We start from the raw sequence: 26944 nt of genomic DNA, 5'->3' as shown, positions 1-26944 counted from the left end.
GGCCTCAAACAAGCACCACGAGCCTGGTATGAAAAACTAACTGAGCATCTTCTGAAACTCAACTTCAATCATTTTGATCTTGATGATGAAACTTTATTTGTCAAGAAAGTTGGCAAAACAGTTGTGTATCTTGTGGTATATGTAGATGATCTTTTAATGACAGGGAACAATCAAAGCTACATTGCGTCCATAAAGAAGGAATTAGGGAAAAGTTTTGAAATGACTGATTTGGGCTATGTTCATTACTATCTTGGCATTGAAGTAACCCAACATCCAAAATCCATATTTCTTTCTCAAAAGAAATACATTGGAGATTTGCTAAACAGATTTGGCATGACAGAGTGCAATCCTATTTCTACTCCAATGGAACAAAACTTAAAGCTCACATCTATTGAAGGAAAGGAATTTGAGGATGCAACAAAGTATAGACAGCTTGTAGGAAGTCTCATAAAAAATACCTCACTACTACCAGACCAGGCATTTCATTTACTGTTGGAATCCTCTCCAGGTTCATACAAAAGCCTTGTGAGGGACATTGGTCTGCTGCAAAAATAGTTCTAAGGTACTTGAAGGGAACTCAAGACCTTGGAATCAAGTATACACAGATGGACGACTTCAACTTGATTGGATACTCTGATTCAGACTTCGATGGAGACAAAGAAACTGGGGTATCTACTTCAGGATATGCTATGAGTCTTGGATCAGGAGCTGTCTCCTAGAGATCACGCAAACAATCAGTTCTAGCAGATTCCACAACTGAAACAGAATACGTGGCAGCAGCTGAGGCAACGAAAGAAATTGTGTGGCTCAGGAAATTTCTTGAAGATTTGCAGGTAAAACAAGTACAATCAACTCCACTCATGATTGATAACACCTCTGCAATAAAGTTGGCCAAGAATCCAAAGTTCCATGATCGAATAAAGCATATCAATACTAAATATCATCTGATTCGACATCATGTTGAGGCCAAAACAATCCATCTTCGTCATTGTTCCACAAATGAGCAAATTGCAGACATCTTCACCAAAGCACTTGGAAAGGAAAAACTTGAATGATTCAGAATGATGCTTGGACTCACCAACATCCCTTCAGATTAAGGGGGGGAATGTTGACACCTAATCTTCATGATTGGGAATTTGTAAAATAAATAAATCAGGAATGTGAACAGTCATCGGAAGATGAACTGAACAATCACTCCTAATGTATAAAACAATAACATACCTATGGAATAAACACACCAATCGGTTTTTATGCCTTTGGAGAGTTACTACCTGGCCTAACAGACAAAAGAGAAAAATTAAAACAAAACTTTGGTTAAAATGAAGTAGTTTACATTGCTCTCTGTGTGCAACTAATAGCCAGAGTAAAATTGATTACTATCGTCCCTAGCACGAAAGGGAAGGGACTACTAATAGTCCATAACATGAAGGGGCAAGGCCTAATAAAGGTATATATATGTAGGGAAACTTTTCAAATATAATGAATTGATTGTGATGACACATTACACTATGTATAGTGCATGGCAAGAGAATTAATTCATTGGTGTTCGAGAAAGTGGTTGTGAGGCAATAACATCGTTCCGTGTATTATCTGACCTTAAGGTTAAATTTGAGGTTAAATTTTGATTTAAGTTTGAGGTTAAATCTTGATTTGTGTTATTTACACTGGTTTTTTGACTATATGCATTCAACGCTCTCAAAACCTATAGGGCACTTAGATTGTGTAGGAGTTACCCATCAAACTTTGTGATTTCAATAAATTCCTGCCAAATTTAAGAGAAATTAAATTGGAAATACCCACCAGAAAAATTTCCAAAAAATCACACTAAAAACAAATTGTTAAATAAATAGGCATAGTTTGATTTAATTTGGTGTTAAATAAATAAGCATATTGACTATAAGACTTTAAATAGGGATGGTTTGATTTAATTGACTATAAAACTCTAAATAGGGACGGTTTTGATTTAATTGACTATAAAATTGGAGTGTTGCGCATTTCCGTCGGGTTCGAACTGATACCCTTTGGCTCTCGTCTCAGTCGCCATGGTTTGAACTTTAAATCACAGAGGCCGCAAATTCGAGTCTCCTTGAGAAATCGGCGTCGAGCCGGAACTCCGGCTGTTGCTCGCCGCTGAGCACGGAGAAAACCTCACCGCCTCCGCTGAATTTCACGGGAATCGCTTCGCCGAGGTACTTCTTGACCTCCTCCTTTAGAATTTCAAAGTTTTTCGTCGACGTCGACTCTTGCGCTTCCCCGATCCGTTGAATTTTCTCCTCGCAGAGAGCGCTCAGGCCAGCGAGGCAGAAAAAGCAGGCCTCCTCCTAGAGCTCTCGCAGGAGGCCGGTGTACTGAAGCCACACAGTGCCGTTACGGAAATAATTCAAGACGTGCGCAAACCTCTAGCCGTCCCTGTCGATTCTGATTATGGAATTACTATTATTACGCCGTAAGGCGTTCCCTCTGAGAAAGACATCCCTAAAATGTGACGTGTGCGATTCTGAGCCATTGATTTTGTGTGTTAGATGATTGGGGTGTTTTCTGCCGTTCGTTTAATCTGTTTTTTCATAGAAAAATGGTTTTTTTCCCATGGTAATGGGCCATGAAAGGCCAGGCCTGGCCTGGTGGCGACGAGACTCTTCGGAGAGACTGCCTGCTGGCGATGACACTCTTCGCAGAGACTACCTGCTGGCGATGAGACTCTTCTGCTAGCGATGAGACCCTATTGACCCTAAGGACATGAAGGGCGTCTATGTCATTCCCTGTTCCTGTGGGACCCCTTATATTGGTGAGACTGGTCGCTCTATCAATCAACGGATTAGCGAGCATTCGGCTGACTTAAGACATGGTAGGACCAAGTCCTCAGCCCTGGCTGAACATGCAGGGAAGACTATGCATCATGTTTGTATAGAAGATGCTCAAGTCATTGCCAAAGTTGCGCAGTTTCACCATCGCAAATTTAGAGAGGCCCTGGAGATTGAGAAAAGGCCGAACAATCTTAATAAGGATGATGGCTGGAAGATTAGCAGTTGCTGGGTCCCAGCCTTGTCTTCCTAGCCTCCTCATTCCCTTTTTGTTAGGTCTTAGGGTTTCTGTCTTCCCTCTCCTCAAGTTCTGTTTTTGGCGGGTTTGTCTTGGATTGCAGGAGTTGTAATTTGTTATTAAGTAATTTCGGGCTAATTATGGTATTAACCTTATCCCAGGGGGTAATTAAATTAGATTAGATTCTTTACTTTGATTTTTAACCTTATAAGTAATAACATAGTTAATTTTAATAAAAAAATTTAGTAATAAACATTGATTGTTTAATGGATATAAATTACTAAATTAGATAAACATGTTCTTTAATTATGGTTTTTACATAATAATGATTTGGCTAGAATACTATTTATAATATTAGAATTAAAAATTATTAAGTAAATATAGATTATTTAATATACATAAATTATTGTATGAACTTATTATTTTAATTTCGAATGGGCCATTACATTTAAATAATTAATAAAAATGATTTATTTTAGAAGATCTAGTTCACCATTGGACCCTTAATTTTAATCTTTATTATTAAATAAATACTCAGTTACCTATTGTAACTTTATTATAAGAATAATAGTAATTTAATACTATTTATTGTATTTAAAAAATTTTGGAATAATAATAAATATAGGTTATATGAAGATTTAATTTATTAATGACCATTATATTTAGTTTACCATGATTTAGTTTACCATAATTTATTAATGACTATTATATCTAGGTTACCATTGGACCCTTTGGTTTAAACAATTATTATTAAATAAATACACAGTTACCTATTGTAACTAAATTCTAAGAATAATAGTAATTTTATAATATTTATTTGTATTTAAATAATTTGGGGTTAATAATAAATATGAAGATATAATGACCATTATATTTAAACAATAAATTTATTAATAATAATAAATTATATGCTTCTATTAATAATAAAATCAGGGGTTTGACTTTGATCGTCAGGTCAAAATTAGCCGTTGCAATATAGCCGTTGGAGTCTCTGCACACTCTATTTAATCAAGCTAAGCCATATTAGTTCTTCAACTTGTCCTGACGATGAACCACACTGGTTGGTTCGAAACGTGTCGACAAAAGATTGATTATGTGATTTTGCCGAAGATTATCTAGACAGATTTTTAACCATTGGCATTTCACAGGAAATCACAAGGGTTTTATCCATGGACATTTGATGGGAATTTCGAAGGGTTTTAACCAGTGGCATGTGAATTTATGGAGATATTCTAGGTAAAGCTTGTCTGCTTTTTATTTTCTTGTCTGTTGCTTTTTTATTTAGTTTTGGCACGGCTAATGATTTCAGAAGAACTCTGCTCTGCAACAGTTGAAGGCAAAGAAGAGGGTTCATCATTGTCGAAGAAGATGAAACGTGGAGAGTTCGTATAGGTCCGAGGGATCAACCTCATTCTTCGCCTGGAATCAGGTCGGTATACATTTGTCATCTTCCCTCTGTGTATGCATTCTGTCACTCTCTTTTTCAAAAATAAAGAAAAGAAAACACCTAGGTGAAACCCCATAAGATAATGTGGTTAAAATTTATAAAGCTGAAATCATTTAGGGGTTAATATTAAGAACTAGATATATATTCTATCGTTAATATAGGGAAAAAACGGCTAGGTAAGCCCGTAACGCGATGTAGTTAATATTTAAAAATCTGAAATCATCTAGTGGTTAATATTAAGAGCTACATGATTACATTGGCCAGTCATGGTATGTGATAACTTTTAATTGCAATTTTCTTTCTGTATGAGCAGTGTTGTTCATACAACCTTTCGCGCTGGTACCTTGTAGATAACTGTTTTTAGTTATGATCTAATTCAAGGCCCTGGTTTGAAAAAACAAAAACTAAAAAACACATTATTTTAATCCAGTGGCTGCAATTGGAATATGTGCTTTTTCAGAGAGCATCTTAACCTGATCTGAATTTGGAATCTGTGCTTTATCGTTTAAATGCATAACAGAAAATTCAATAGCTAGATATATACAGACTCAGATTTCTAGAACAATATTGACTGCATATTAAAATATGCATACAAATCCCTAAATACCTAGAAATAAATGAAGGGATTGCAAATTCTACGATTTCTATACATTCCATATAATCCTTTGTCCATCAAGAAAAATAAACAAACCAAGAAAACAGATGAAATTCAGAATACAGAGAACAAAAAATTGAATCTGATTTAATGCTGAGGCATATGTCACTGGCAACCCAACTGAAATATAGCAACCCAATTATGAAAGAGTTTGACTAATTGCATAATATTAAGTATTAACATTACTTGTATTAGTATTCATTTTGCTTGGAGTGAGTCTCTAGAGAACATGTCTTGAATAAGTGGGTATCCTAGGTTTACCTTTTGATGCCTTGGATTCTATTTCAGACTGTGGGAATCCATTAGTGAATCTATTCTCGAGGGGGGTGAGAAACAACAATAGGTAGTGATGTTGTAGGTACATTTGGGTAGTGTTGTTTCGAGCGCTGGCAGAATTTTCATCCTTTTTATATTCTCTCTTCATTTCCATCTAGAAATTATATGCATCTATTATATGTTATATTCAGATTGTCTGAATAATTCGTTATGTCTATAGATCTTGTTTTGTATGTCATACTCAACTCTGTCACGGTTCTGGTTCCTTACCTGCATCCACATACCTGGTAGTAACTTTCTATTTTCCTTATATCTATCATAGTTTTCATTCATCAAGTTTAGATGCACTTCTACAGTTGAGCATGGGAAATGTTGTAATATAATTACATTTTCATGTGTTTGAAAAACACTTAAAAGTGACATTTCCAAGGGTTTAGTAAAATTATCGGTTGAACCAACATTAGTTCCCAGAGTTATGTTGTTAGATAAACTTATTATCGGTTGAACCAACATTAGTTCCAAGAGTTATATGTTCTTAGATAAACTTGATTATGTGATGGAATGGAATTGAGATTGTGTTAACGGTTGTGGATTTTGGGTATAGGTATCACTGACCCATGGTAATAAGCTCATGGTATTATATGTAGTTGAAGTCATTAAAAGGCTAGAGGATTCTTCATTATAGTGAGTTATGGTTGAGCGGTGAAAGCTCAGAGTGTTTCCCAGCATGGCTGTGTTTTAGCCAAAGACAATAATAAATCTATTATTGACTGGTTTTTCTGCAATTAAGATTTTCTAAGATAAATCATGGTACACATGGTACACATAGTTTGAATATTTGTTGCTTAATTATTATATTTACTTCTCTCTATTGTTCTGAATCCTAACCTAAGTTAGATTCATCCATTAAACCATTAAACAATCTACCTATAAGTCACATATTGAACCATTCCTATTTTGCAAAGAAATATATAAACAAATCCATTGAAAGGCAATTGCATTTTCACCATTCTATATTGTACTATCTTTTCAAAATTTTCCTTCGGTCTTGATACTCAATTACTGCAACACAGCAGGATCTACAAGAAACAGTCTATTATCACACACAAGAAATTGCCTATTGTCGCAAGAAATTTACAGGAAAGAGTTTTTTTGCAGGGCGGAATCAAAGAATAAAATAATGAGAATTCTTTAAGCCAATATTTCAAAAACAAAGCTTCTACTTTTATAGGAAAAGAGTAACTAATCCATTCCCTGTGTATCGTCAAATTTGAACTATTTACATTTTGTACAGCAATGTGAACAAGTAGATGTAAAGGCAATTGCATTTTCACCCATGATTTTTGTATTGTATCATCTCTTTAAAAATTCCCATTGGTCTCGTTACTTCCATTAATGTATTCCAGTTGTATTTTCAATAAACAGTGCATTTTCACATGCAAGAAACAGCCCCATGCCAAGAAGTTTACAGGAATTTTATTTTGCATGGGGGAATGAAAGGATAAAACCATGAGAATTCATTAAGCCAATATTTGAAGTCTAACTCATTTCTAAAACGAAATACTTCCATTGGGAAAGAGTAAGTGATTGTTTACCCATTGGATGTGCTATATTAGAGATCTGGCGAAGTCCTTCAAGCACATCACATTCTCCCACATTTACAGAGAGCAGAATATGGTGGCTGATCTACTATCGAAACGTGGCAGATCTATCATGCTGGTGAAATAAGCTACAATTATTTTGTCAATGGATCCATTTGTAGCTCTGGATGTTTCAAATATAATGGTATACACTGCATTGTCTGTCTGCCCTTCTAAAGCAGAGACAGAGTATCATCATCGCTGAAATAAACAAGGAAAGATGTTCATCGGGTTTTTTATTGAGTTGAGAGGTTTTGTAATTCTGTCTTTCTTTTATCAAAATTGAGATTTTGCTAATGTAAACCCAAATTTATCATGTAATCCCAGCCTTAAGCAGATTAGAGCTCTATCCATAGAGCAGCAGTTGTAGTACTGTGTCATTTTGGATTTCAGAAGGGTGAATATTGTAACTATTTTTTCTTATTATAATGAAAGATAGCCTGTTTTTTCTTTTGTGAAAATAGGTAATTGTTTACCCATCTGGGATTGGGTATTATAGAAATGTATGCGCGGCAAATGCAACACAAAATTCTGTTGTGTATAGTGGTGATTTCAAACGGGAAAAGCGATATTTGATGCATTGTAGTGCCTTAGCCCAAATTATAGTATAGGTATTTCGTCAAACACTTTGTGCACAACCTCAAACAAAGGCAAATTGCTTCGTTTAAGCGTGTGCTTCACAAGGGTTTTCACACCGCCATTGAACCCATTATGGGTACCATTTTAAAGTTCATAATCAACATAATGAGCATACATTGTACCTTAGGCAAAACTAGAGTTAATCAGCAAAAACTTAACACCGACAAAGCAAACAGAAACAAACTTGTTTCAGGAATTTCTCCAAAAATCTAGGCTGAGAAATTTATACGAACACGGGGTAATGCAGTAGAATGAATACAAGCAAAGGTTCATTTAACGGCCATTAAAACGGTTCCATTCAATTCCATCATTAATTCAGTACGCGACAACAAAATAATGAGGACGATTTTTTTGGTAGAACACTCCATTAATGAGAAACTATATTTAGCTAGCATTACCAGTCAACTAATTTTCAAATCAACTGAAAATGAGGTCAGTCGCCATTGTTGGTTTCTTTTAAGCATGCCAAATAGCTTGACTAAAACACGTTCCTCGCTTCTAACGCGTTTAATATGGCTGAAAAAATCATATTAACTATCAAGCTCAAGCCAATTCATTTTGCTTCAAAATATATTTTCCAGCTGCCAAATATATAGAAAGTAAATGACGAATGTAACTACACAGGCACTCACACAACCCATACCAAATGGATTTGCATGACAGAAAATCCACTGAACTCCGCAAAACACTTCGAAAACAGAATTTAATAATTCATACACGCAATTTGTTTTGCTATTTCTCCAGTCAAATTAATCTTCCACATAAAATAATTCATTTCCCAATTTACAATAACAATTCAAGCAATACAAAACCAATATGTGCATCGATTTGTTTCCATAAATCGATTTTCGCATTTATTTGGTTGAGGTGTAAGTTCAAACAGTGTGCATACATACTCATTTATGTAAATGGATGTGACCATTTTGTTGAAGCATAAATTCAAATGGTCTGCATACATCCTCACGGTGGCTGAAATTAACCATTGTATACCCGAAAACATATGCCTAAGAGCCAGCATATCTGCTTTCGCTCCAATATCAAGAGAGTATATAGCTTTCCTGAGAATCACTATCCTAGCTGAAATCTGGATTGCATTGAAATAAAGTGGCTTACCTTTGCATTAAACTGACTTTGTGAAATTTCAAACAATGGATAAATGTTAATGTAAGAACGTGAACTTATTCTTCCTCATTGTTTGTCCATAACTTATTATGGCAGAGTTTGAAATTATTACGAGGAGAAGGAGATGACCTACCTTATTGGACCAAGAGGTAATTGACAATGTCCATGGAATTAGATGAATTGATTGAGGATGAGTCTGGAGAAAACTCTGGGAGTTGTGACATCCAAACTCATCTATCACTTGCAATGCTTGGAGTTGATGATGATTTGGTATCAAACAGTAGTCCAGATCAAAGTGTAAATCTTGTACATGAGAGCATAACATTGGAAGATTATTTCTATGGACATTATAGCCGTTCAACAAGCTTTGATTGATTTAAATCTACTTCTCTGAGCTTCTTAATTTTTCTTACTCCTTGCTTCTGTAAAAGCTTAAATATTTTATACTTGGTGTATTACTGTGAGCCAATGCCACTACTTAGCTATGTTCAATTTCAATCACTCTCCATATTGGCTGAAGCTGCGTCTGAAGTTGAGTGGAATCCATGTAAAGTCCCTTGCCATTTCCTTGTATAAATGTGAAAGCCATTAGTGGTCACTCGTTTTGGTGACCCACTGGTGCTCACTAGAGCTGAAAAATTTTCTTGTCCTTGCCTTTGGAGCAATTGTATGTATGTGGAAGGAAAAGCAATTATGATATCGCTATTGATATGCCAAACCATTGTTATGTACTTTTTTAGGTCTGAAGATGTGTAACTTGTGGTTTAGCTTGGTACATTCTCTTGTATACCAGTTTACTTTGAATTTGTCAATATCATAAGCCCAATAGTGATTTAAGTGTATGTCTGCATGGCAGAACTGCATTGTGGTTGAACTTTTTCGAAAATTAAGTTGTATTTAAAGAATATGGTGTCTAAAAAGCATAGAACTCCAAACATCAAATCTCTTTGCTCCTTGTAGGCTTGAACCAACATCTCTTCTAGAGAAATTCAACAATTCTAATTTAATAATCCTATCAGCCTCTCTTTGTACCTTTTGAGACAATTGCTAGTTCTAGATGGGACATATAACTCCAATGTGCGTTGTCCTTGTTACAGAGAACACAAAAATATTAATGCAGGGTATAACAACTATACCACTAGCACTACAAATCATTTCTGCTCAAAAAGGGGGATTTAAATCATGCAGCAGCTTAAGAAGGGCAGGGTCCAGCTTAAGAGGGGTAGGGTCCAGTTTCAAAAATAGCCTTACAATTGGACTAATCAAAACAAAATCTGATTCGCTTCATAGGCGTAGAGTAAACAGGTACCAATGAGGTAACGTGCAAGTGGACAATTAAATCATATTCAGCACAAGACCAGCCCTCGGCATACAATGCAATTGAAAGTCTTGTGTTATGAGCTCCGAACAAGATCACAAATGATATATTATTCACCAAATTTTAATCTTCCACAAAGAGACAAATTGATCCTCTCTAATTTGTCAAACAAATAAAAAAATACCAAAATTATGCATAGAATCATCTTTGAACTGTAAACACTACAGTATATAGTAACCTGGGAAAGTGATGAAGCACTCAATACCATACAAAAATAAAATTCCTTAATAGAAGAAAACACCACTGAAAATTGTGAAAAGCTGCCAAATGAACTTTGCCAATCTTTTAGATTTACAGAAACAAAGTCAAAAAACCTCTTCAAAGCTAAGTGCTTACTACTAGCCACATTCAATAGAAAAGGTTTTATGGGGCCTGATAAGATCAGAACTTGCTTGACCACGGTAAGATAAGCACCGTACCTACCTAATGTATAAAAGAAGACTGATAAGCTGGAGGAGGGGCAGGCAGTCTACTGCCAAAGTGATGGCTGTTGTAATTAGTAGAGGAATTGTAAGAATCGGAACCCAACAACGAAGGCCCCATGTTATCTGATGGATACATATATGGCCTTGAGAGCGAGACTGGAGTCCTATTTCCAACACCATAGCCTGCTCCATATAATCCTTGGTTTGATCTGTCATATGCATTTTGGCCCTGTAGGTTGTAGGATGTAACACCTGGAGCTACACCAGAATATTGTACTCTATCCAAAGACCTATAAAAGCTTCTGTCTGCACCATTGGAAGAAGCTTAAAGAGTCGGAGTTCTTTCATCTGCACTTAACGGAGGCATATATACACCAGCATTTCCTCCATTAGCACGAGGATGCTTAGGTTGAGACTTAACAACACCTGCAGACCTTTTTCTGTCAGCCTTAGCTTTCTCTAGCTGAGCTACACACTTTTGAAGAGGATCTGGTGAGAACTGTGATTCAAGTTTGTGCTCCTCAATGCACTTTATAACAGCTCTGTAAGCAGAAATCTCTTTTGTATTTACTTCATTCTGTAGCAGCAAATAAAAATATCGGTCAAAAAAGGAACTTCCGATATAACCAACAATACTAAGCCAAAATGATCATCACATAACAAGACATTTTGTATAACAGTAATACAATCGTACTTGTGCAACAGTAGAGTTATTCCCGCTTTTTAAACTTGCCTGAGAAGCTTTCTTAGCATCTTTCAGATATTCCTTCAACAAAGGAACAGGTGCAAACTTCTCTGTCAGCCCAAATGCATGAGCAAAGTTGACTGCCTCAATTTGTTTTCAACAAAGGAACAGGTGCAAACTTCTCTGTCAACCCAAATGCATGAGCAAAGTTGACTGCCTCAATTTGTTTTCCACTATTGACCAGGGTTTCTACAACATCTGCATGAAATTGTCACAAAATTTTCAGTTAATCTGAATATGTCACAAACATTTGAAATACCAAAAGACAGTTTACTGTGAAAGAAAAAACAATACAGACAACTTCAACGGATTTGTCAATAAAGATAACAGCTATGCCAGCTTGAGACCATTTTCGTAAGTAAACAGTTCCCCACTCATGAAAGGCCTTATGACACTTTACCATAGCTGATCATCTTCAGGTGCCTTTATTAATATCAACAAAATAACTTACATACAACTTTCTACCTCATAAAAAGATGTCTACCTAGTAGAGGCCACTCAGTATCTGCCTTGCATATGAAATGTTGAGATCTAAAGAAAAGACTACCAATCCCGTCAACTTAGAAACCCGTTCACTGGACTAAACAAAAAATGTTGGGAAGGTTTACTACAGCCAGGATTACCAAAATTTATCTTCAACTCAATCAGCCACAACCAAGTATACTGATAAAATCCACCAGTCCCTCAAAAAAACCAAGCTAGCCATGAATGCCAGAAAAACAACAAAAATCCTATCTACCAAAATGGATGGAAATTTTGCCAGCCTAGCCACTGAGGCTAACATTACATAACACTAGCCAACCAACTTGGCATTTTTTATTCAAGTCCAAGGGAACGACAGAGTTCAGGTGTCTGCCTGCACCGTGCAAATGCAAGAACAAGCTTGCATAAGTCATCTTTATCAAACTCTGACGCAATTCCAAAAGTAGCTAGAAGTTGCAAGAAGGCCTGGGCCTCCAACGAATTGCCATTGGCAACATCTCCTTCAAGGTTTATCTTCGACTTCCATTCATGTGCAATACTTTTGGCTTGCTCCTTTATATTTAAGGGCAGAACTGGATGTTCAACACCCAAAATAGGATCTGCCAAAACAGGTACAAGAGATTCCAGTAATAATGTACAGGCCCGGCGTAGAGCCGGGAGCCCAAACTCTTTCTTGTCACTTGACTTTTGTTCAAGAGAATAAGGACTCCAACACTAACCGTGGTGGGTCAGTTGCAGAGTTTAATGCAGAGGGAACCTGATTGCAAAGCCCTATTTCCAATTGCAAAAGTCATTAAGAATGGGAAGAAAGGATTTAGGGATTATAATATCTGAAAATTTCTATTTTTAAAGTATTATAAAATGAGTTTAGATATTTATATAACAATAATAAGTGGAAATCAGAAAAAGAAAAAGAAAAGAAAAGAAATTGATTGGAGATAAACTTTTTATAATTTTGTAAATGTTATTGAGTTCCAATGCTCAAACAAAATATTTATAAAAGGTAATTCACTGGTTTGTGGATGAAGCAAGCATTTGGAGGCTAATTCGTGAAGTCTGACAATAAAAGAGGTGAAATTAGAATGAGTAATGATAAGATAGACATCCTTGTATAGAAATTGCAATGAGGTTCTTCTTAAAGGTGACTTAATTGTATCACATTGATTTTGACATGACAACATCAGCGAAATGATATAAAAGTCGTTGCAACTAGTACATCTGTGTTTGGTGCATTAATCACTATATGAGATTGAAGGAATCTGGCGCATTCTCGATCAGAACTATTGCTTGATTGACAACAACATGAGTCTTGTGTTGTACAACAATTGTATAATTGGTGCATTAATCACTGTATGAGATTGAAGGAATCTGGTCGCATTCTCAACAGAAGCAAAACCCCCTCTATGCTCAGGAGGTTATCTTGCCATTTCTTTAATATTCATATATTTCTCAAGTGCATCTTGTAGCGTATCAATTTTCTATTATGTTAAGGGGGTTTTTGTCAATGGAAACATGGATTTAATGAACCAATTGCTTTGGTGATTAGGATCGATACGATAACCCAATTTACCAATTTCATCTTTGAATTGATGCATGCATACACATGCCATTTCTTCTTCACATTATTTAATATCCCATAGTTCAGATAACCCTTGTTCATTTGTCTGGGGGAGTTTAAATTCTTGGAAAAATTCTTTCTTAACTTCATCAAGAGTGGGATTCTGATGTAATGCAGACCATTTAATAAACCACTTGAGAACTCTAGCTCTCAAAGTAGTTTGAAACTCAATAATCTTAGTAGTGTTTGGCATTTTTTAGCCCTCCATATGGCTTCACACAAATACCAATGTGATTCTACATCCTCATTCCCTCACCTTGAAAATTCGAGATACTAAGTGAATGAACCTATTATGTTACCGACCATTGCAGAATGACCAGGTGAAACTAATATAAATCGTTGAAAACCAAGCTGCAAATATCCTGAGGAACTTATTTGGAAACCACCACTACTAGAAGTACCAATTGCGTACATATTATGGAATTTCTGGAATTTTAAATTCATAACTAGCTTTGAAACAAAATAAGTAAGATTTTGATAAAGTACTAGGGGGAGGTTATGGGGGAGAACTACCAATGTTATTAATCGACAAACTGGTACTTGCGAGATATACATCATCTTCAGAAAACAATCTCCCCATCACAAAGCGCATTTCATCATAAGGGGGAATGCTTTGGTCTACAACTACAACTGACTATTTAGGCATTTCTGGCGTTTTGATTCCTGGAGGGCTCCATTGATTCCATTCATATTTCCTATTGGATTACTTCCAACACCTCCTATTTTTCTATAATTTACTCCACTATTGACTTCTATGCTTCACAACTCTGAGCTACCTATCCCTTCTGTCTGCAGTCTTAGACTGCTCAACACCTCTCCTATTTGGTGTAACTCTCATTGTCATCTCTGAATTTTCTGCAATGTATTTTCCCACTACAAGTTTGTTATCTAAGCTCTTTTATTTACCCTTAAGTCTCGATCTCTTCGCGACTCATCTGCATCCTCCACAACAGACCTTCATCCTCCATAACAGAGTAGCGTTTCTCCCCTAAACCCTATCACTAGTACTTAGGATTTTAATATACCATATTATTTTCTTGAAATAGTACTAGGTTTTCCTCTGCATCAAAACCTTAATCCATAAGGTCATTTCCTTCAAAAATCTTCCCCGAAACCTGTACTTGAATACTTCTTCAGTTTTGGAAAATTATTAATGATATTCTATGAGAGAATTGTGTGCATCTTCGTGGGTTCGACCATGTGTTTTGCAATGGCCTCTCTCGTAGGTTTCAGGTCCTTCTAAGCAATAACCTGTTTTCTTACATCCATCATCTCTTGATTTTCTTCTAGATTTCTTGTTCTAGTCTTACTATTCCTCATGCTCCAATGGAATCTATTTTTTGAGACTTGATAAGGTCTTATAATGCGATATGAAGTTTCTGATAGATACTTAATGTCCTAGCAACATCTCTTCCCAACTTCTCTTAGGATTGCACAAGAATCTTAAATTTTGCTTTATCTCATTCCTTACCCATTCTATGCTTTCTAGATAAGTCAATTGGTGCATCATGATACCTTGCACCCCATTCATACATGAGGTATACTACAATTGAACTTATTTTAAAATTGAACCATTTCCCTTGAGCTCATTTTGGACATCCATTAATGAGGGTTTTTTTGAAGAATATTCATCTCCTTATATAGTTGTTTCATGATGTCTTCTAACACTCTTATCTCTTACCTATTTGGAAATCCTCCTCATGAGAACTTGAGGATGTAAATAATTAGATTTCTATGCAAAGCCTTTTATTCTCTTGTTTTGAATTGACCAACTTATTTTTTAGTTTTTTTCACCGTGTTCAGTAGATGCTCAATGTTATTCTTTGTTGCAAGAGAGAATGTAGATCCTATGGAAGCTATCACCATAATAATTTTCATAGTATCTGCCACTATATCTCAGTGGTCACCAAGATCAGTTTGACCAGTTCTCATGCTAAGAATCTGCCCCTTTCTTGAACAATCTTATTGGAACCACAAGCAAATATGATACTTGAAATATCTAACACTTGATTTTCTTCATCAATCGAAATTCCCATCTCCCCAAGTGGAATATATCCTCCGGTTAGTGGTGTAGAAGGATCAATACTCATAAGAGGCAATATGGCTTCTACTTCCTTTTAATCTTGCTCCTTTTTTATAGCTTCTTCTCGTGCTTACTTATCCACCATATCTCTTGCAAGTCTTTCTTCTTCAAGCTTCCTCCCTGCTTCCTCTTGTTTTTTAATCTCTTCCTCTTACTTTCTTCTAGTTTCCTCTTACTTATTTTCTTCTTCTTCCTACTACCATCTATCCTCTTATTGTTTTTCTATTTTCTTCTTCCGACTTCTTATTTTCCTCCTGTTTCTTAGCTTCTCGCTTGGATTTCAACTTTTCCAATCTTTCTTTCTTTACTACCTCCTTCTCCTTTTCTCTCTTTAAGGAAACTTTATTTTCTTGGGATTCTTTGCCTAGATAGTATTCTTCGTTTGTAGGTGTAAGATTTTTCATGGGTTGAGAGCTACCAATTCGCTTGATTGCATCCATAACCTTGGAAACATTCTTAAAATTATTTACCTTATCTTCTTCCTCTCAATGGTCAGGGTGTATGGACATCTGTACTTTATATTTTTATAATGTCTTGCAATGATACCTCTGGAATCATATCTATGGAAGCTTAGTTCACCAAACTTAAAGTGGTCTATATCACTGGCTTCCACCTCTGCTTCTCTAAAACTTATAGCACAATATGTGCGTACATATAATGGAAAAGCGGGCCATGGTTCCTTCTTTACTTGAACTAGAATGACCTGGAATGAAACTTCCTACAAGAATATTTTATTTGTAACAAACATAGGAAATTGGTGAGGAGGCTTGCAAGCTATGAATACTCTGATATACGTTGAATTTGTGGGTATGAACTAGTCAACTATATCCTGTAATGATACTTTGGCTCTATCTGACATACATAGAGATTATGTGTCAAAGAGTATGTGATATATGGGTGAAATAATATTCTCAGCAATTTGATGGTACATCCCCTTGTAGCCAGTGTCCCATAGAACCTTGTAGCATATTTGAATAGGTGGTATGTTTAGAGAAAAGTTCCACCTCTATCCTAATGACTCAAATTGACAGCTTGCACTTATGTCATCCAATAGATATGATGCCATGAAAAATTTAGGTTGTTGTCCCTTTGGTGGATTTTGGGCTCATTTTACATTTGTTGTGATGGAAGCTGCTGGAATCTCTACTAAATTAAATATGCTCCCATCTTGAGTAGAGGTGCACATCATTGGTACCTAATTCTTGAACATTTTTGCATCTTGCCTACCGTACAATCTACAACACATTATTGCTACCATCTTATATTCATTTCTCAATAACTTAGTCTTATATATCCCATTGGATCAATGTAAAAAATTATTGAGATATTTCCACCAAGTCTTAAGGATATTCTTGATATCTAAAGCAAAATCACAAAATCACTTAGCTATAAGGGACACCTAGTAGCTTGGCATCTTGTAATATTCGGTGATGCAAGGATATATGTACGTTGCTACATCAAAACCATGGTTGTCCTAAACAATTATATCTTTTATTTCTATCAACTTGATTATCCATTCAATAGTTTCAGCACATGGTAGAATGACAGGGTGAGATACTACTTTGTGGAGCCAAGAATTATTGAAATTATGATACACTTCACTATCCTCTTCATCTCCAGGAACCTCTTTTTGAGTAAATGATTGATATATACCTGACCACGTCATTGGCATTGATTTTTCCAGATAGCTACATCGGTTGGAACTGAAATTATAGAAATTTTCATTGCCCCTTCTTCATTTCCTTCTACAATCTCCTTGTCTAGTCTTTTCTTCATGGGTGGATTCATATCTCTTGTTGATGAGGAGATGTTGAGGCGCTCCAAGTCTACGATACCTAAAATCTCAAAAATATTCATGATAACCAACAATGTTAGGAAAACAAAATTAATTTAATGTGTTGCACAAACTATATCAATTTAGTGTATTTCACGACCGATACACTCTATGTTTAATAGACCAATGTGTTGTTGCATAAGCTATATAAGGAGGCTTCACCAAGGGGGAAATGTGCTACAATGGCATGAAAAGAGATAGTAGTGCAAGGAGATATGGTAGGTCGTGATAAAGAGATTGTGTTATTGCACAAAGGGGAAGACATACACTAAGCTTCACATTGTAGCTCATAGACGAGAGGAAGAATACATCATAAAAGGAAGGGAAAAGTGACAACAGTGGAAAAATCACAGTAGAAATTTGGTTTGGGAGCATCATTGTGTAAGGAAAGGGAAGTTATCTAATGGTAAAGATTACACCACTCCACAAAGGATTGTGAGGGGATTTAGCTGAGCCCGACACTATTGCGTAAGAGCTAAGTAGAAGGGGGAACCATTGCATGGAGATATGCATACGCCTGTGCTACGAGGTCAAGGAAAATAATAAAATGGATAAGTGTAGAGAAATGTAGGCTCATAGGATGAGGGAAATTTAATACCAAAATATGTGAAATGAGTAGCATTGAATTATATAGAAAGTGAAATGGGGGCATTGGAAGGTAAAAGGAAAGAAGGTGAAGGGTTGCACAAAATTTGAAGCACCAAGAGATAAAAAATGATAAATAAAGGCGCATGAAGTTACTCAATGCCTAACACAATGATATAGCTCCTGGAAGCAATCTGATCTCCAACAAAAGAACACACTCTATTATGCTTTCTTCCACCAATGATCTAAGGGATTCAGAGACAAGAGAGCAAGGTAAAAATGTGTTGGGTCCCTATAATACTAGTGATTACCCCATTACTATTGTAATTATACCCCTTATTAATATTGTTGTGCCCCTATTATCCCCATATTGTTATTATTGTGCCCCATAGAATCCCTCTATTGTTATTTTTGTGGCTTTATATTATTATTGTTAGGTCGGTTGGGTTATATTGTGACTCCTTAGACTCCTATATATGGAAAGGAGGTTTTGTCATTTGTATCATCCAAGAATTGTTAATTTATGTAATGTAAAGGAGGTTTCCCCCTCGAAGAGGCTGAATTTTAAGGTTTCAATCTATCTTTTCTATCTTTTTCTTGAGCTGGTTTCATAACATTTGGTATCAGAGCTTTGGATTCTAGGGTTTCGCTACTCCAAATAGGTCATCGTGGAATTTTCGCTATAAATTTTTTTTTCTGCGATGTTTCAGAAGCTAAAAAAGAAACCCATTTGAGAAGACATCACGCTGAAGCTCAGGTTTGAATTTCAGATCTTTTCGTGCTATATTTGCAGAGATATGACCTGAGGAAGTTGGTCTTTCTGCAGACTCCTGAATTACATTCCAAACAGGTGACTTGGGGAAAATCGTCATAACTTTCTCTCTGAGCATTGGATTGAAATTTCGTAAGAAGGTATAGAAAGAGGACGGACTGTAGTTTCTTGTATATATTTTGCAAAGCTAAAGGTCGAAACAGTGACTTGTGACACGTCGTACAAGTTCGCTCTAATGAACTAGTTTATAATCAGGTCACTGTGGGAGATTTCGCATAACTCTTCCTTGGAGAATCCAATTTGGATCAGACTGGTGGCATTGGAAAGAGGACAAAGAGGGATACTATAAGTCACAATTTCAGAAAGTCTTGATGATTTGAATGTACATAGATACATTAGAGGCAATATCGAGCTCCTACAAAGTGAAAAAAGGTGTGTAGATTCTTTTAAATTTTTTTATTTTTTTTTCTATGTAAAGGCTACTAGTATATTAAGAAAAGAAAATATTTACAGAGGTTACATCTCGCGAGGAGGCCGAGGCCAGTCCTCAAGCTGAAGAAGCTTGACAATTCTGTCTATCTGCTTTAACTGATTGTCAAAACTAAGTCCATAATCATGGTTTTTGGACAGCGAATAGCCTGGACTCCATCTAACATAGACATCATGGCTACTGGCAAGACAGTGCCAGTTTACATTGTAAACATTGAAACAAAAAGAGCTGACTGCTGAGGCTTGAGACTTACAGCAGTGGCTATAATGAGACTGTGAACTGAAATATAGACTAGAAGAAGACAACATATGTAATAACATGATTACAAAAAGACAGAACAAAGCACCCGATGAAAAACTAGGCTGGCTTGCTGGTCGAGTCCGTCTGCACGCCATTGTCCTGGCTTGGCGAGTCTAGCCAGATGACCATCCCCTCCTCGTCCCGAAGCAACTCTCCTGGATCTGGCTGAGCCTGAGCGCCGAGGACCTCCGCTTCCATGTTCAGATTGGGCAATTGCAGAATTTCTTGGATGGAAACGTCATTGCCCGAGACATCCTGAGGCGATGCCTGCTGGACCAGTGCATTCTGGGTTGGTGCAGCCTCGAAATTGCGGGTTCTGTAAACCAAGCCGGTCATATCACCCACGAATATATCACTGTCATGAGCCCTTGCAGGGGAGCTGGAATTATGCCTTCCAGGGTCTTCCTCCGTGATAAAAACAGTAAAATTGACCACAACCTCTGGCCTGACCAGTCTGCTGGGGAACCTGAAGCGGAACGACTGGTAGGTTCCTTGAGGGAGCAGACTTTCCTGCTCTGAATCGTCTGTCTCGGAGGAGGGTGGTGCCGAATTGATGGGTGAAATTGGCTGCACATTTCCCCGATCAGAACTGACCCGGACCCCAGATCTTCCACCGCGTCTGGGGATACCTCTGCTTCGCGGCATGACTCTAATGGCTTGAGAACCCACGCCTTTGTAACGCCTTCGACAACCAGGAGCCGAGGCGACCTTTGCTTGAACGCACAGAGCAGCAGTATACAGGTGCTTGGCAGGAGTTATAATGTGGATTTCAATATATGGAATCGCCTCCATGTTTACCACGGGGGGAGGGCCTTTGGCGCCTCTCCTATCCTGCCTTGAACGCTGAGCAGACATGCTTGGCATGAATGCTGCGTCCCTCCTACCCTGTGACCACTTGAGAGCAGCGTCCCTTCGACTCTGCAACGAACTTAATGCACTGGCGTTGTGCATTAAACCTCCAAAACCTTCCACCGTCCTCCGCGTGCTGGGCTGGCAAGCCGTCCTGCGACCATGTGGCATGGCGTAATGCATCTTAAAGACGAGTGTAAGCACCCGCATCCGGGTGCGAGTTCTCAATCAGAGAGATTTCCTGAGAGACCATTGCATTCAGCTTATCCACCTGTTCTCTGGAGGGTAGGCTATCTATTGCGCCTTCGTAGTGGATTTCTTTTGCCTCCACTCCAAGGTTGGCTAGAAGATCAGCCAACTTATTTCCTTCTCGTCTGGTATGTTTGAAGGTAATGGCTTGGTGCTGTGAGAGCCAGTGATTGATCAACTCAAGCCTCTGTGACATTCTCCAACTGCTACTTATTTTATGGATTGGCGATCCATTCTGGAGCTTTGTGGCCATTCGGATTATGATCTGCGAGTCTCCTTCGATAATAAGGGGAAAGAAGTTTCTGATGTGCGCAATTTTGAGTCCTCGCCATAGGCCTTCCAATTCTGCGGAGTTATTAGTGTCCCAGCCTATCGACCCCAGGAAGATGCCTAGAGGATTCCCCTTGTGATTCCTGAAAACGCCTCCATAACCTGCTTGTCCTGGATTACCTTTAGAGGCCCCATCAAAGTTGAGTTGGATCATGCCAGCTGGAGGTGGGTTCCAAGAGCTAGTCTCCTGTCTGCGCTTGGTGGGATGTCTACCGTTGATGGAGGAGTGATTTATGCTCATTTGCCAGTTATCCCAAACAGCTTTTTCTTGAGGAAGAGTGGGGAGGTCTTCGGGATTCCATTCTTTGAGGGAAAGAGTTTCCATAACGTTTTGATGGAAGATGGTCCAGAGTTTTTCCAATGGCAGTGTTTGATCTTTGAATATCCTCCTGTTGCGTTCTTTCCATAGATTCCACATCAGGAGCCCCGGGAGGAGAATCCATAGCGCATTGAGAATGGGACTTTGAAATGGGGCTTGACTTCCTTTATTGATGGTGCCTTTAAGGTCATCTTGTTCTCTTCTTTCTCTTTGACATCGGAAAGCAATTCTCTCCCATAATTTCTTTCCCATTAGACAGTTCTGCATGAGGTGAAGTGTTGTTTCTTCCTCCTGTCGGCACATGTAACATATGGAAGGTCCTGAGAAACTCCTCTTTCTGAGATTATCCCAAGTGAGGATTCTGTTATGACAGAGAAGCCAGAGAAAGGTGGACACTTTCGGCCAATTCGATTTGTGCCATACTTTTTCCCATAAACTATCTTTGTGTATTTGTTCCTGTATGATTATGTTATAAGCCTCCTTGGTGGTAAAAATTCCTTTTTCTCCGTGGCCCCATCTGAGGATGTCCGGTTCATCCGAGACTCTTATCTTCCTTTTTTGTAACTCTGTTTCGAGTAGTTGTTGGAGTGGTTCAGTGCTGTTCGGGAGGAGCAGAGTCATGTCTTTCCACTTTCGGTAGTCCTGTGTGGCATCGGAGGTCCAGCAATGATGAACCCTGGCTAGCTGGTTTATTCCTCTCGCATTGGCTGGAAGATCCTGAAGAATGTCCTTGATTTTTGGCATTTGCTGCCAGGAGTCTTCCCAGAAACGTGCTACAGTACCATTTTTTATTTCCCAAAAACAGTGATCTTGTATAAGAGATCTGTGTTGTATGGCTGCGTTCCAGATGGCAGATCCTGAGCTTGTTTCAGTCATGCGCAGTCTTTCCTCCATTGGATAGTTGCTTGCATACTTGGCTGTCCAAAGGGAAGCCCATGGAGTGCTAGGGTAGGCCAACCATCGCCACCAGATTTTAGCTCCCATCGCCTTGTTACTATGTTCAGGATCTCTAAGGCCTATGCCTCCTGCATACTTGGGAAGACACACTTTCTCCCACTTGAGTAGAGCCCATTTTCGGTTCTGACCTGATCCTCCCCATAGAAATCTCCGCTGAAGGATCTTGATCTCTTTAAGGACCCATTTGGGGGCAGCAAGGATGGAGAAGAGATACAAAGGCATTGATTGAAGCACAGCTTTTATAAGAATTATTCTGCCAGCCATATTCAGGGATCGGTTGGTCCATAGGAACAGACGAGCTTCTAGCTTTTCTAAAAGTTGCTTCCAGGAGGAATGCTTAAGAGCAGAGCTCATAAGCGGGGCACCAAGGTATTTGGAGGGCAGGGAGGCAGAGGTGAAGCCTAGAATGCGCTCAATGGCTCTTTGGGTAGTGACAGGAGTATTGAAGAAGAAAATTTGGGATTTGACACGGTTGATGAGGGCGCCAGAAGCTTCAGAGAAAGTGGTGAGGAGAGAATTGATGCGACGAGCTTCTTGGACAGAGGGGTGCGCAAATAGCATGTTGTCATCGACAAATTGCTGGTGGGTATGAACCGGGGAGTTGTGAAAGGCAAGCCCTTTTAATCTTCTATTGAGCTTAGCTGCTGTAATGCTTCTACCCAAGCCCTCAGCCATGATAACGAAAAGGAAGGGTGATAAAGGGTCCCCCTGCCTTATGCCTCTAGAGGGTCGAAAAGTGGCTGAGGGGATGCCATTGATAAGAACTGAGAAGAAAGCAGAGGATATTAGACTGTAGATCCATCTAACCCAGGAGGGAGCAAAGCCAAAAGCAGTTAGAATTTTATGTATGTAGGCCCAGCTGAGGCTGTCAAAAGCTTTGGAAAGATCCAATTTAAGCAACATACCTGGTTTTTTGGTCACCTTGAGGGAGTGAATCAACTCATGAGTGAGAATAATTCCATCTGTTATTTGGCGTCCTTCAACATATCCCGATTGTTCAGGTGAGATGATGAGAGGAAGGAGCGGTTTGAGCCTGTTGGCAATGACCTTTGAAGTTATTTTGTATATCATGTTGCAAAGTGCTATGGGCCTGTATTTGTCCGGGGAATTGGAGTGTTCTTCCTTGGGCACTAGAGCAATGAAAGTAGCATTTAGTCCCGGGTACATCCACCTTAGCTCTCTGGACTCCTCTACAACCTGCCAAACTTCGTTACTAATCAGGTCCCAGAATTTGTGAAAGAAGTTTGCAGTAAAATCGTCCGGTCCAGGCGCCTTTCCTTCCTTCATTTGCTTTACTGCTTCTTCCACTTCCTGTATAGTGATAGGCTTGATCAGAAGACTATTGTGTTCCTCCGTTATGACTTTAGGTATGTTTTGTGTGAGTTTGTTGATCGCCGGCATTCTGTTGAGATCGGGCTCTTGGAGGGCGTTTTTGAAGTAGCTGATGAATTCCTTTTCTATGCCCTCATGCGTTTCAATCTTCTCTCCCTGCTCATTGTTTACATGAGTTATTTGATTTATCATTCTTCTTTGAACAGTAGTTTTATGAAAGAATTTTGTGTTCTTTTCTCCGCTTTTGAGCCATCGTATTCGGGATTTCTGCCTCCATAGGATTTCCTCCTGCTTGGCGCGTTCCAGTATTTTGGATTCTATGTCTTGTTCCTGTTTGGAGAGTTCCTCTGTTCTGCCCTCAGTGATGATGGATTGTTGTATTTTCTTCATTTCATTGTTGAGAAGAACTTGATCGGCAAAGATGTTGCCGAATGTCCTGTGGTTCCATTGTTTGATGTCTTTTTTGAGATTTTTGAGCTTTTGTTGGAATCTGGCCATTCTGGTCCCCGCGGTCACATTGAAGTTTATCCAACTTGTTCTAACCATCTGTTCAAAATCTGGGTGCGCAAACCAAAATTCTTCAAAGCGGAAGGGGCGCCTGAGATTGTGTCCTGGCCTGTTCCATTGGAGTTCTATGGGCCAATGATCCGATCCGGAGAAAGGGAGGATGGAGGCCGTGAATTCTCCACCCACATGGGTTGCATTATCTGAGATTAGAAAACGATCAAGGCGGGAGGCGATTTGATGCATACCTACTCTCTTATTTGTCCAGGTAAAGATGCCATTGCTCGTTGGGACGTCCATTAACCAGTTGCTGTTGATGAAATCCTTTAGTAGGCCGTCGTCAGTGTTTGCAGTGCTTCTGCCTCCTCTCTTTTCATCCATATTGGCTATCATGTTATAATCTCCACCCGATATCCATAGGGGGAGAGGTCTGTCCTTGTTGAGGTCTGACAGAGTATTAAGTAGTTGATTTTTTTGAGCTGTTTCCTGTGGGAAATACACGTTTGTTAACAACCCATGGGCATTCGTACCTGAAAGGTGGAATGTGGCCTGGAGAAAATTTTTATTGGCTTGAAAATTGCTGAGGTTGATGATCCGGGCGTCCCAAAGAATAGCCAAGCCTCCCGAGGCGCCTTGTGCATCCACTGCTGTGACAAGCCCTCCTGGCCAAGCTTTTGCCGCTATTTTTTCCAAAACTGTGGAACTGCATTTTGTCTCCTGCAGAAAGAGGATACTGGGTTTTTCTTGCTTTAGCATGTTTTTTAAGATTCTTCCTTTCCTGGGGCTATTAAGCCCTCTAATATTCCAGGATATTAGCTTCATTGAGAAGGATGGGGGTTTTTGGCGAAGTACTTAGACAGTTTGGCATATTGCCCTGACTCCACCAGTATTTCTCCTACCTGGATTGTTCTTTCTAGGGTAGTTTTCCTTCCCCTCTTTTTGCTGTCTTTGGTGATGAATTTTCCATCCCATGGGCTGCCAATTTGGACTCCTAGAGAGTATTTTTTCTGTGCTCTGCCAAGCACTTCTACCAGGTTGTCGACCTGCTGTTCCGGGATTTGTCCAAAGTTTTTCGTACGACATGCCTCCTCCAAACCTATGATATCCAGCTCCCCTATGTCCAGGGGCCCCTGGTCTTCATCCATGACTTGGGGTGACTGAAAAATGTCTTCAGTTTCAATCAAGGCTTTTCCGCTTGGCTGAGGGGTCTCCGTATCCATTTTTTCTATTGGCTTTGACATGCTTTGTCTTGGCGCTATCCGGTGCTCTGGACTTGCGTTCTTTTGTCCTCCTTGCATTGATGATTCCCCCGCTTGCTGGTGCTGGACTGCTTCTTCATTCTCCTGGTCTTCTTCCGAACCCCTCTCATCAGATTTATTTAGAGCTGCGAATCTGTTGCTTGTTGATGTCTTGTTGCTCGGATTTACCTTGGGATTATTGTTGGCTTTTCTGTTTCCTCTTCTTCTGTTGACAACCTTTGTGAATCCATCAGTGGATTGAGTATTAGGTTTGTCCAGAGAGGAAGGTATCTTATTTAGAGGGCAGTCTCTATAAAGATGTCCTATGTCATGGCATCTCCTGCATCTAAATGGCACCTGTTCATAATCTATGACTTGAACCCATTCAGAGTCTTCGTGAAAGAAGCTTACCTTGTCTGGCAATGGTTGTTTGAGGTCCATATAAACACAAAGCCGGGCGTATGAAGTGTGTTTGCAGAATCTTGTTTCCTCTGCTATCCGTACAAATTCACCAATAGCGTTTCCTATTTCCTTCAGCGATGTTTCGTCCCAATATTCCAAAGGCAAGGAATAAAGCCTTATCCACACTGGCGCATAGCTCAGATCTTCCTTGTCTGGGTTGAATCTTTCCACCCACCCCTTGAGAAACAGGCCTGCCGAGTTAAAGAAATATGGTCCTTCCTCCAGGATTCTGGTTCGATCCTCCAGACAGTTGAAAACAGCGGTGAAGAAGCCCTTTGCTCCCAGATGCAGAGATATATCTCCTTTTGGATGCCAAACAGTGCTGATCCAAGCTCTCAGAGCTCGTTCTGTTGGCCAGATCCCTATAAACTTGCCGATCAATGCATGATCCCGCATGTACTGTATTCGAGCATTAATTCGTTCACTTGGGAAGAATACCTTAGGTCTTTTAGTAGCAACAGGTTTGCAAGTTGAGGAACTTACTTTTTGCATGTTCTCTGTCTCAGATTCCTGATGCTTTTGCTGGTGGATGTTCGTGGTGCCGCTGCCGTCGCCATTTGGATTTTCCCAGTCCTCTGCGTGACGTGTTCTCGCATCTGGTGAAGGGGGAGGCTCATGGCCCTCCCCCTGGGGGGGAACCATACCTTCGGTTCGTATGAGTCGTCCTCCTACACTCTGTCGTTCCTGTGGTACCACAGAAACCTGGTTCAACAGTCCTGCCGCCTGCAGGCTCTGTCAAAACCCTAGAGATGCCCTGACTGCTCCGTTCGCCATCCGCTCCCTCCCCACTAAATATTCAGATTCTTTTAAATTTTTGCTTAAGATTGGTTTGAAATTTATTTTGAAGGAATTCAAAGGGCATAGTAGAGCATTATTATTGGTAACTGATGCCTCGAGGAAAGAAAATGCAAAAAAGCTCTAGCATGACTCATGAAGAAGAGGAAGAAATGCAACATGATATATCAAAATTACAAGACCAAGTGCAACAACTATCCCTTGCACAAAAAGGAATAGAATCTAAGATGGATGGTTTAAAGAAAGATGTAGAAGATAAAATGGATGGTTTAAAGAAAGGTGTAGAAGCTAAGATGGACTATTTAAAGAAAGGTGTAGAAGCTAAGATGATTGACGTGGAAGCTAAGATGGATGATTTGAAGATAGATTTGAAGACAA

General features: G+C 38.9%; 1 long non-coding RNA gene and 1 pseudogene across 2 annotated transcripts; one reads left to right on the top strand and one right to left on the bottom strand.

Moving 5' to 3' along the window:
- Positions 1 to 2054: 2054 nt before the first annotated feature.
- Positions 2055 to 26944, bottom strand: part of LOC149215391 (uncharacterized) — a 53092-nt pseudogene continuing 28202 nt past the window's right edge.
- On the top strand, positions 4106 to 7530 carry LOC149215392 (uncharacterized). Of its 2 annotated transcripts, none has more exons than XR_016251029.1 (3): positions 4106 to 4275; positions 4370 to 4468; positions 6843 to 6866. It is a non-coding gene; the product is annotated as an uncharacterized LOC149215392 (long non-coding RNA). The 2 variants fall into 2 exon arrangements; XR_016251028.1 differs by lacking the exon at positions 6843 to 6866 and adding an exon at positions 7034 to 7530 and having other exon boundaries at positions 4109 to 4275.

Source organism: Pinus tabuliformis, chromosome 1_1 (assembly GCF_031772625.1).
Source record: "Pinus tabuliformis cultivar Carrire ecotype Pingquan chromosome 1_1, CPIR1, whole genome shotgun sequence".
NCBI lineage: Eukaryota > Viridiplantae > Streptophyta > Pinopsida > Pinales > Pinaceae > Pinus > Pinus tabuliformis.
Note: the sequence above shows the minus strand (reverse complement) of the source record. Positions and strands in the feature narration are given on the sequence as shown.